Consider the following 13783-nt stretch of genomic DNA (forward strand, 5'->3'; position numbering starts at 1 on the left):
TATTATCACTGTCTATTTATCACACTGTCCTTTACTTTATTATCACTGTCTATTTATCAGGTTGTCAATTACTTTATTATCACTCTCCATTTATCACGCTGCCCATTACTTTATTATCACTTTCTATTTATCACAGATCCCATTACTCTATTATCTCTATTTATCACGCTGCCCATTACTTTATTATCACTGTCTATTTATCACACTGCCCATTACTTTATTATCACTGTCTATTTATCGCGCTGTCCATTACTTTATTATCACTGCCTATTTATCACACTGTCCATTACTTTATTATCACTGCCTATTTATCACACTGTCCATTACTTTATTATCCCCTCTATTTATCAAGCTGCCCATTACTTTATTATCACTGTCTATTTATCACACTGTCCTTTACTTTATTATCACTGTCTATTTATCACGCTGTCAATTACTTTGTTATCACTCTCCATTTATCACGCTGTCCATTACTTTATTGTCACTGTCTATTTATCACACTGTCCATTACTTTATTATCGCTGTCTATTCATCACGCTGTCCATTACTTTATTATCACTGTCTATTTATCACACTGTCCATTACTTTATTATCACTGTCTATTTATCACACCGCCCATTACTTTATTATCACTGTCTATTTATCACGCAAGCCATTACATTATTATCCTTCTCTATTTATCACACTGTTCATTACTTTATTATCCCTGTCTATTTATCACGCTGCCAATTACTTTATTATCCCCGTCTATTTATCACGCTGTCCATTTTACTTTATTATTCCTGTTTATTTATCACGCAACCCATTACTTTATTATCACTTTCTATTTATCACAATGCCCATTACTCTATTATCTCTATTTATTACGCTGCCTATTACTTTGTTATCACTGTCTATTTATCAAACTGCCCATTACTTTATTATCAATGTCTATTTATCACACCGCCCGTTACTTTATTATCACTGTCTATTTATCACACTGCCAATTACTTTATTATCACTGTCTATTTATCACACTGTCCATTACTGTATTATCACTGTCTATTTATCACACTGCCCATTACTTTATTATCACTGTCTATTTATCACACCGGCCGTTACTTTATTGTCACTGTCTATTTATCACACCGCCCATTACTTTATTATCACTGTCTATTTATCACACTTGCCATTACTTTATTATCACTGTCTATTTATCACACTGCCCATTACTTTATTATCACTGTCTATTTATCACACTGCCCATTAATTTATTAGCACTGTCTATTCTATTTATCACGCTGTCCATTACTTTATTATCACTGTCTATTTATCACACTGCTCATTATTTTATTATCCCTGTCTATTTATCACACTGCTCATTATTTTATTATCCCTGTCTATTTATCACGCTGTCCATTACTTTATTATCACTGTCTATTTATCACACTGTCCATTACTCTATTATCACTGTCTATTTATCTCGCTGTCAATTACTTTATTATCACTGTCTATTTATCACGCTGTCCGTTACTTTATTATCACTGTCTATTTATCACACTGCCCATTACTTTATTCTCACTGTCTATTTATCACGCTGCCCTTTACTTTATTATCCCCGTCTATATATCACGCTGCCCAATACTTTATTATCCCTGTCTATTTATCACGCTGTCCATTACTTTATTATCCCTGTCTATTTATCACACTGTCCTTTACTTTATTATCACTGTCTATTGATCACGCTGTTCATTACTTTATTATCACTGTCTATTTATCACACTGCCCATTACTTTATTACTACTGTCTATTTATCGCGCTGTCCATTACTTTATTATCACTGCCTATTTATCACACTGTCCATTACTTTATTATCACTGCCTATTTATCACACTGTCCATTACTTTATTATCCCCTCTTTGTATCAAGCTGCCCATTACTTTATTATCACTGTCTATTTATCACACTGTCCTTTACTTTATTATCACTGTCTATTTATCACGCTGTCAATTACTTTATTATCACTTTCTATTTATCACACTGCCCATTACTCTATTATCTCTATTTATCACGCTGCCCATTACTTTATTATCAATGTCTATTTATCACACTGTCTATTACTTTACTATCACTGTCTATTTATCACACTGTCTATTACTTTATTATCACTGTCTATTTATCACACTGTCTATTACTTTATTATCACTTTCTATTTATCACACTGCCCATTACTCTATTATCTCTATTTATCACGCTGCCCATTACTTTATTAGCACTGTCTATTTATCACACTGCCCATTACTTTATTATCACTGTCTATTTATCCCGCTGTCCATTACTTTATTATCACTGTCTATTTATCACGCTGTCCATTACTTTATTATCACTGCCTATTTATCACACTGTCCATTACTTTATTATCACTGCCTATTTATCACACTGTCCATTACTTTATTATCCCCTCTATTTATCAAGCTGCCCATTACTTTATTATCACTGTCTATTTATCACACTGTCCTTTACTTTATTATCACTGTCTATTTATCACACTGTCAATTACTTTATTATCACTCTCCATTTATCACGCTGTCCATTACTTTATTATCACTGTCTATTTATCACACCGCCCATTACTTTATTATCCCCGTCTATTTATCACGTTGTCCATTACTTTATTATCCCTGTCTATTTATCACGCAAGCCATTACATTATTATCCTTCTCTATTTATCACACTGTTCATTACTTTATTATCCCTGTCTATTTATCACGCTGCCAATTACTTTATTATCCCCGTCTATTTATCACGCCGTCCATTACTTTATTATCCCTGTCTATTTATCACGCAACCCAATACTTTATTATCACTTTCTATTTATCACACTGCCCATTACTCTATTATCTCTATTTATCACGCTGCCCATTACTTTATTATCACTGTCTATCTATCACACTGTCCATTAATTTATTATCACTGTCTATTTATCACACTGTCCATTACTTTATTATCACTGTCTATTTATCACACCGGCAGTTACTTTATTATCACTGTCTATTTATCACACCGCCCATTACTTTATTATCACTGTCTATTTATCACACTGCCCATTACTTAATTATCACTGTCTATTTATCACACTGCCCATTACTTTATTATCCCTGTCTATTTATCACGCTGTCCATTACTTTATTATCCCTGTCTATTTATCACGCTGTCCATTACTTTATTATCACTGTCTATTTATCACACTGCCCATTACTTTATTATCAATGTCTATTTATCACACTGCCCGTTACTTTATTATCACTGTCTATTTATCACACTGCCGATTACTTTATTATCACTGTCTATTTATCACACTGCCCATTACTTTATTATCACTGTCTATTTATCACACTGCCCATTACTTTATTATCACTGTCTATTTATCACACTGTCTATTACTTTACTATCACTGTCTATTTATCACACTGTCTATTACTTTATTATCACTGTCTATTTATCACACTGCCCATTACTTTATTATCCCTGTCTATTTACCACGCTATCCATTACTTTATCCCTGTCTATTTATCACGTTGTCCATTACTTTATTATCCCTGTCTATTTATCACACTGTCCATTAATTTATTAGCACTGTCTATTTATCACGCTGTCCATTACTTTATTATCACTGTCTATTTATCACACTGCCCATTACTTTATTATCCCTGTCTATTTATCACGCTTTCCATTACTTTATTATCCCTGTCTATTTATCACACTGTCCATTACTTTATTAGCACTGTCTATTTATCACACTGTCCATTACTTTATTAGCACTGTCTATTTATCACGCTGTCCAATACTTTATTATCACTGTCTATTTATCACGCTGTCCATTACTTTATTATCACTGTCTATTTATCACACTGCTCATTATTTTATTATCCCTGTCTATTTATCACACTGCTCATTATTTTATTATCCCTGTCTATTTATCACGCTGTCCATTACTTTATTATCACTGTCTATTTATCACACTGTCCATTACTCTATTATCACTGTCTATTTATCTCGCTGTCAATTACTTTATTATCACTGTCTATTTATCACGCTGTCCGTTACTTTATTATCACTGTCTATTCATCACACTGCCCATTACTTTAGTATCACTGTCTATTTATCACGCTGCCCTTTACTTTATTATCCCCGTCTATATATCACGCTGCCCAATACTTTATTATCCCTGTCTATTTATCACGCTGTCCATTACTTTATTATCACTGTCTATTGATCACGCTGTTCATTACTTTATTATCACTGTCTATTTATCACGCTGTCAATTACTTTATTATCACTCTCCATTTATCACGCTGCCCATCACTTTATTATCAATGTCTATTTATCACACTGTCTATTACTTTACTATCACTGTCTATTTATCACACTGTCTATTACTTTATTATCACTGTCTATTTATCACACTGTCTATTACTTTGTTATCACTTTCTATTTATCACACTGCCCATTACTCTATTATCTCTATTTATCACGCTGCCCATTACTTTATTAGCACTGTCTATTTATCACACTGCTCATTATTTTATTATCCCTGTCTATTTATCACACTGCTCATTATTTTATTATCCCTGTCTATTTATCACGCTGTCCATTACTATATTATCACTGTCTATTTATCACACTGTCCATTACTCTATTATCACTGTCTATTTATCACGCTGTCCTTTACTTTATTATCACTGTCTATTTATCACACTGTCCTTTACTTTATTATCACTGTCTATTTATCACACTTTCAATTACTTTATTGTCACTCTCCATTTATCACGCTGTCCATTACTTTATTATCACTGTCTATTTATCACACTGCTCATTATTTTATTATCCCTGTCTATTTATCACACTGCTCATTATTTTATTATCCCTGTCTATTTATCACGCTGTCCATTACTATATTATCACTGTCTATTTATCACACTGTCCATTACTCTATTATCACTGTCTATTTATCACGCTGTCCATTACTTTATTATCCCTGTCTATTTATCACGCTGTCCTTTACTTTATTATCACTGTCTATTTATCACACTGTCCTTTACTTTATTATCACTGTCTATTTATCACACTTTCAATTACTTTATTGTCACTCTCCATTTATCACGCTGTCCATTACTTTATTATCACTGTCTATTTATCACACTGCTCATTATTTTATTATCCCTGTCTATTTATCACACTGCTCATTATTTTATTATCCCTGTCTATTTATCACGCTGCTCTTTACTTTATTATCCCCGTCTATATATCACGCTGCCCAATACTTTATTATCCCTGTCTATTTATCACGCTGTCCATTACTTTATTATCCCTGTCTATTTATCACGCTGTCCTTTACTTTATTATCACTGTCTATTGATCACGCTGTTCATTACTTTATTATCAATGTCTATTTATCACGCTGCCCATTACTTTATTACCACTGTCTATTTATCGCGCTGTCCATTACTTTATTATCACTGCCTATTTATCACACTGTCCATTACTTTATTATCACTGCCTATTTATCACACTGTCCATTACTTTATTATCCCCTCTATGTATCAAGCTGCCCATTACTTTATTATCACTGTCTATTTATCACGCTGTCAATTACTTTATTATCACTCTCCATTTATCATGCTGCCCATCACTTTATTATCAATGTCTATTTATCACACTGTCTATTACTTTACTATCACTGTCTATTTATCACACTGTCTATTACTTTATTATCACTGTCTATTTATCACACTGTCTATTACTTTATTATCACTTTCTATTTATCACACTGCCCATTACTCTATTATCTCTATTTATCACGCTGCCCATTACTTTATTAGCACTGTCTATTTATCACACTGCCCATTACTTTATTATCACTGTCTATTTATCGCGCTGTCCATTACTTTATTATCACTGTCTATTTATCACGCTGTCCATTACTTTATTATCACTGCCTATTTATCACACTGTCCATTACTTTATTATCACTGCCTATTTATCACACTGTCCATTACTTTATTATCCCCTCTATTTATCAAGCTGCCCATTACTTTATTATCACTGTCTATTTATCACACTGTCCTTTACTTTATTATCACTGTCTATTTATCACACTGTCAATTACTTTATTATCACTCTCCATTTATCACGCTGCCCATTACTTTATTATCACTGTCTATTTATCACACCGCCCATTACTTTATTATCCCCGTCTATTTATCACGCAAGCCATTACATTATTATCCTTCTCTATTTATCACACTGTTCATTACTTTATTATCCCTGTCTACTTATCACGCTGCCAATTACTTTATTATCCCCGTCTATTTATCACGCCGTCCATTACTTTATTATCCCTGTCTATTTATCACGCAACCCATTACATTATTATCCTTCTCTATTTATCACACTGTCCATTACTTTATTATCCCTGACTATTTATCACGCAAGCCATTACATTATTATCCTTCTCTATTTATCACACTGTTCATTACTTTATTATCCCTGTCTATTTATCACGCTGCCAATTACTTTATTATCCCCGTCTATTTATCACGCCGTCCATTACTTTATTATCCCTGTCTATTTATCACGCAACCCATTACTTTATTATCACTTTCTATTTATCACACTGCCCATTACTCTATTATCTCTATTTATCACGCTGCCCATTACTTTATTATCACTGTCTATCTATCACACTGACCATTACTTTATTATCACTGTCTATTTATCACACTGCCCATTACTTTATTATCAATGTCTATTTATCACACCACCCGTTACTTTATTAACACTGTCTATTTATCACACTGCCAATTACTTTATTATCACTGTCTATTTATCACACTGTCCATTACTTTATTATCACTGTCTATTTATCACACCGGCCGTTACTTTATTATCACTGTCTATTTATCACACCGCCCATTACTTTATTATCACTGTCTATTTATCACACTGCCCATTACTTTATTATCACTGTCTATTTATCACACTACCCATTACTTTATTATCCCTGTCTATTTATCACGCTGTCCATTACTTTATTATCCCTGTCTATTTATCACGCTGTCCATTACTTTATTATCACTGTCTATTTATCACACTGCCCATTACTTTATTATCAATGTCTATTTATCACACTGCCCGTTACTTTATTATCACTGTCTATTTATCACACTGCCGATTACTTTATTATCACTGTCTATTTATCACACTGCCCATTACTTTATTATCACTGTCTATTTAGCACACTGCCCATTACTTTATTATCACTGTCTATTTATCACACTGTCTATTACTTTACTATCACTGTCTATTTATCACACTGTCTATTACTTTATTATCACTGTCTATTTATCACACTGCCCATTACTTTATTATCCCTGTCTATTTACCACGCTATCCATTACTTTATCCCTGTCTATTTATCACGTTGTCCATTACTTTATTATCCCTGTCTATTTATCACACTGTCCATTAATTTATTAGCACTGTCTATTTATCACGCTGTCCATTACTTTATTATCACTGTCTATTTATCACACTGCCCATTACTTTATTATCCCTGTCTATTTATCACGCTTTCCATTACTTTATTATCCCTGTCTATTTATCACACTGTCCATTACTTTATTAGCACTGTCTATTTATCACACTGTCCATTACTTTATTATCACTGTCTATTTATCTCGCTGTCAATTACTTTATTATCACTGTCTATTTATCACGCTGTCCGTTACTTTATTATCACTGTCTATTTATCACACTGCCCATTACTTTATTATCACTGTCTATTTATCACGCTGCCCTTTACTTTATTATCCCCGTCTATATATCACGCTGCCCAATACTTTATTATCCCTGTCTATTTATCACGCTGTCCATTACTTTGTTATCCCTGTCTATTTATCACGCTGTCTTTTACTTTATTATCACTGTCTATTGATCACGCTGTTCACTACTTTATTATCACTGTCTATTTATCACACTGCCCATTACTTTATTACCACTGTCTATTTATCGCGCTGTCCATTACTTTATTATCACTGCCTATTTATCACACTGTCCATTACTTTATTATCCCCTCTATGTATCAAGCTGCCCATTACTTTATTATCACTGTCTATTTATCACACTGTCCTTTACTTTATTATCACTGTCTATTTATCACGCTGTCAATTACTTTATTATCACTCTCCATTTATCACGCTGCCCATCGCTTTATTATCAATGTCTATTTATCACACTGTCTATTACTTTACTATCACTGTCTATTTATCACACTGTATATTACTTTATTATCACTGTCTATTTATCACACTGTCTATTACTTTATTATCACTTTCTATTTATCACACTGCCCATTACACTATTATCTCTATTTATCACGCTGCCCATTACTTTATTAGCACTGTCTATTTATCACACTGCCCATTACTTTATTATCACTGTCTATTTATCACACTGCCCATTACTTTATTATCACTGTCTATTTATCGCGCTGTCCATTACTTTATTATCACTGTCTATTTATCACGCTGTCCATTACTTTATTATCACTGCATATTTATCACACTGTCCATTAATTTATTATCACTGCCTATTTATCACACTGTCCATTACTTTATTATCCCCTCTATTTATCAAGCTGCCAATTACTTTATTATCACTGTCTATTTATCACACTGTCCTTTACTTTATTATCACTGTCTATTTATCACACTGTCAATTACTTTATTATCACTCTCCAGTTATCACGCTGTCCATTACTTTATTATCCCTGTCTATTTATCACGCAAGCCATTACATTGTTATCCTTCTCTATTTATCACACTGTTCATTACTTTATTATCCCTGTCTATTTATCACGCTGCCAATTACTTTATTATCCCCGTCTATTTATCACGCCGTCCATTACTTTATTATCCCTGTCTATTTATCACGCAACCCATTACTTTATTATCACTTTCTATTTATCACACTGCCCGTTACTCTATTATCTCTATTTATCACGCTGCCCATTACTTTATTATTACTGTCTATCTATCACACTGACCATTACTTTATTATCACTGTCTATTTATCACACTGCCCATTACTTTATTATCAATGTCTATTTATCACACCACCCGTTACTTTATTATCACTGTCTATTTATCACACTGCCAATTACTTTATTATCACTGTCTATTTATCACACTGTCCATTACTTTATTATCACTGTCTATTTATCACACTGCCCGTTACTTTATTATCACTGTCTATTTATCACACTGTCCATTAATTTATTATCACTGTCTATTTATCACACTGCCCATTACTTTATTATCACTGTCTATTTATCACACCGCCCATTACTTTATTATCACTGTCTATTTATCACACTTGCCATTACTTTATTATCACTGTCTATTTATCACACTGTCCATTACTTTATTATCACTGTCTATTTATCACACTGCCCATTACTTTATTATCACTGTCTATTTATCACACCGCCCATTACTTTATTATCACTGTCTATTTATCACACTTGCCATTACTTTATTATCACTGTCTATTTATCACACTGTCCATTACTTTATTATCACTGTCTATTTATCACACTGCCCATTACTTTATTATCACTGTCTATTTATCACGCTGTTCATTACTTTATTATCACTGTCTATCTATCACACTGACCATTACTTTATTATTACTGTCTATTTAACACACTGCCCATTACTTTATTATCACTGTCTATTTATCACACTGCCCATTACTTTATTATCACTGTCTATTTATCACGCTGTCCATTACTTTATTATCACTGTCTATTTATCACACTGCCCATTACTTTATTATCACTGTCTATTTATCACACTGCCCATTACTTTATTATCACTGTCTATTTATCACACTGCCCATTACTTTATTATCACTGTCTATTTATCACACTGCCCATTACTTTATTATCACTGTCTATTTATCACACTGCCCATTACTTTATTATCCCTGTCTGTTTATCACGCTGTCCATTACTTTATTATCCCTGTCTATTTATCACGCTGTCCATTACTTTATTATCACTGTCTATTTATCACACTGCCCATTACTTTATTATCAATGTCTATTTATCACACTGCCCGTTACTTTATTATCACTGTCTATTTATCACACTGCCGATTACTTTATTATCACTGTCTATTTATCACACTGCCCGTTACTTTATTATCACTGTCTATTTAACACACTGCCCATTACTTTATTATCCCTGTCTATTTATCACGCTGCCCATTACTTCATTATCTCTGTCTATTTATCACGCTGCCCATTATTTTATTCTCTATGGTGAATTTTTGCGAGGATATTACGAGAATAGGTCACATCCTCGTGTTTTCATCCTCCAATACCAAAGCGAGGTTGGAGTTGGTTCATTTTACCTCGCAGCCATAATAGCGAGGCGACAACACCTCGCAACAGTAATAGTGAGGTCATATCTCTTCGCAACAATCTCGCTATCATTAACGATTAGCATTAGTATGACTCGATATGTTTAGCGCCATTTCCTCTAATGCTGAATGGGTTTACAAGTTGTAACCATGACAACAATATATTTGCACAGTACAAACTGTCCAGACAATGTGCCTCACTCTCAGATAAAACCACTGACTGATGTACTGTAGTCGGCTGATTATAATATATACTAGGATATTTTATTTGGCTCTGAATAATGTAAGAAATTGCATATTTCACGGCCAAAAATAAACAAAGTAACACAATGTCACAGACAACAATTATCGCTGATTATAGTTAACTTGGCCAACCCAAACAGTTGTCTGTTGGAATAAAACAAGTTTCAGTCGGTTGACTGATCAGAAATGGCCAAATAAGTTGGTTGTGTAATTTCACCTTTAGTCTCATATCAGCACATGTTCAAGAATGATACAGGGAAATTATCAAGGCGATAGACCAAGCAACATAAGATAAATCACCAATGCAACTCGTTAGAGCAAAATTTGATCACGTATTTGCCATGTAAATGTAGCATCAAATCAGTTCCATCCTTTCATACTAGTTTGAAAGCTAAATTGTAATGGTCGAGCAAACTTGCTTTAGTACTGCATTATTGTTAATATGCTACATACAGCAGTACTTCCACCCCTCTATTTTTACTAGGTATTTATCGAGTTGATGGCAGTCACGATTATAAGCCCAGAATGTTTTTACTGGGCTTCGACGGTATTCTTTAAAATATGCGTGTAAAAATGTGTTTCGCTTCATGATAATTGTGGTATGGTAGTTTGGTTCGTGCTTTTGAAAACTTGCATTAATTTCAGGGTGCATGGCGAACGTACACAACGTGGTTCGCATCCTTTCTATTATGTCACATACTCAGGATGAACCCCGATGTTGCAATACTAGAGTAATCTATATTTCCTTGAGTAGTAGCTTTCGAAAAGCCAAAAATGTGATCGTTAAGTCGTGTACCTGGTTATTGGGCATGGTTCACTTTGAGACTATCATAAAAGGCATGGGGTTTAAACGATGTGCCATGTTGGCTACCGTGAAAGGTGTTTAAATTCTTCCTCCACACTCAGTTTACCCACGGTTACTATTAACGGTCGTTTACTTTTCGGAAATTGCGAATCGCCAATGAAAAATCTTCGCTTTTTCGTTGCAATCAGTGCTACAGATCGTATTTTAACATTGCGGTTATTCACTTCCGCAAACCATCGTCAATAATCCGAAATTTCATCATTACGACACATCATCATTTTGATTGGTTAATGAAAGACATGACCTGTTAGGTCAAAGGAAGTTGTTTCAGGTCAAGTCGTGCTGAAAAACCGCATGGTGAAAAATTGCTTTGCTTCGGGAGTTTGCGTACGATCGAAAATATACTAAAACGAAGATCATGATAAATGCCTTCGACTGTTTCCCCACAGATTTTACCCAATATTTTACTGTAAATTCAGACGGTATGTAAATCGTATTGTAATAAAATGTGTGTCTTTTTATGAAAATGTTTGTTTCTTCATTGTAAGTGTCGTGGAAATCAATGACGAATTTTTTTCAAAAATAAGTATTATTTTCCCGACCATGGCGTGGTGTACGAATAATTTTTTGGAATAATTGTTCGTTGTTGGCAAGACGGTTAGAATGTAAAACTGTTTAACCCCAAAACAAAATAATCTTTCTTAGTTGGTCCTCGAGTATGAGCTCATTCATTATTTTCCCTTACGTGTTCATGCCTCCGGGCTTATGATCAGGGAAGTACGGTATGAATGAATGACATTTATTTCACCCAAAAAAAAAAAAACAAAAAAAAACAACGGTAAAGGTAGAAGTTGCACAGGTAGTAAATACATATAAATAAATAATTAAATAAATAAACAAATAAATAAATAAATAAATAACGAATTCTACTTAGATAACTTTTCTTTTTTTGGTGGGGATTACAGATATAGTTCATCAGAACTAGTCGAGTCCGTAACCCCTGTATATATAATTTCATAGTTTAATCACACAAATCTCCAAATAAAGAAAGAAAGAGAAAAAATATTACAAATCAAATTTTTAAGAGATAGTTTTTTTAATTTTGCTTTAAATATATGTCTCTTAGTGATGGTTTTAAATGCATCAGGCAAAGAGTTCCAATGTTTTGTTGCAGAGTATTTAAGACTGTGTTGGTTGAGTGTAAGATTCAGCTTTGGAGTATAGTAGTTCAAGCTACATGCTAAACGGGTTTGATAATTATGGGATCCAAATAGTTGTAAATATCATGTACAAAATATTTATTGCTGAGATCAAAGACAAATAAACTGGTTTGTAACTTGCAGAGTGAAAAAATGTCTAGTATTCTTAGTTTTTTGAAAAGAGGAGCAGCATGGGAATACGAATCAGAGAAAGTGATGAGGCGTACTATTTTTTTCTGTAAGAGATATATTGGTTGCAGTAGAGTAGCATATGTATTACCCCAGATTTCCAGGCAATATGTAATGTGTGGTAGAATTAAGGAATTGTATAAGAGAATTAGGATATTCCTAGGTACAAAATGACGTAGTTGTGAAATTAATCCAATTTTTGGTGCGATAACTTTGCAAATTTTATCAATGTGGGCTTTCCATGACATATTCTGGTCAATGGAGACACCAAGGTAATTGACAACATATACGCCCTCTATCGGTGATCCGTTAATTTCCAGGCTGCCCTCAGTAGTGACCGATCGTTGTGGTGTTTTAATTATCATGTAATTTGTTTTTTCAGAATTAATAGTAAGTTTGTTAGCACTGCACCATTCACGAACCCTTTGAAAATCATTATCAATTTCTGAGAGATTGATTTTATTGTTTTGAATAAATTTAAATAGGTTAGTATCATCTGCAAAGAGTCGAAAATGAAAGGAATTGGTAGAGTTGGCTATATCATTAATATAAATTAAAAATAAGATTGGGCCTAAAATCGACCCTTGCGGAACCCCGCAGGTAACAGGGCGTGGCAAAGATGAAGTTTTTTCAATACATACAAATTGTTGGCGATTACAAAAGTAGTTTTTAAACCATAGTAGAGGAAGACCTCTAATACCATAGTGTTCTAGTTTGCAGTACAGTATTTCATAATTAATGGTGTCAAAGGCTTTTTTGAGATCGATAAAAATACCAAAGGTGATATGGCCGAGGTCCAGTTTGTCAGCTATGTCGGACACCAAGTCAGTCAAGGCAAGTTTTGTACTGTGTTTTTTACCGAAGCCAAATTGAGTATCAATGAG

This window comes from Saccoglossus kowalevskii, chromosome 7, assembly GCF_978046115.1.
Source record: "Saccoglossus kowalevskii chromosome 7, keSacKowa6.1, whole genome shotgun sequence".
Classification (NCBI taxonomy): Eukaryota; Metazoa; Hemichordata; class Enteropneusta; family Harrimaniidae; genus Saccoglossus; species Saccoglossus kowalevskii.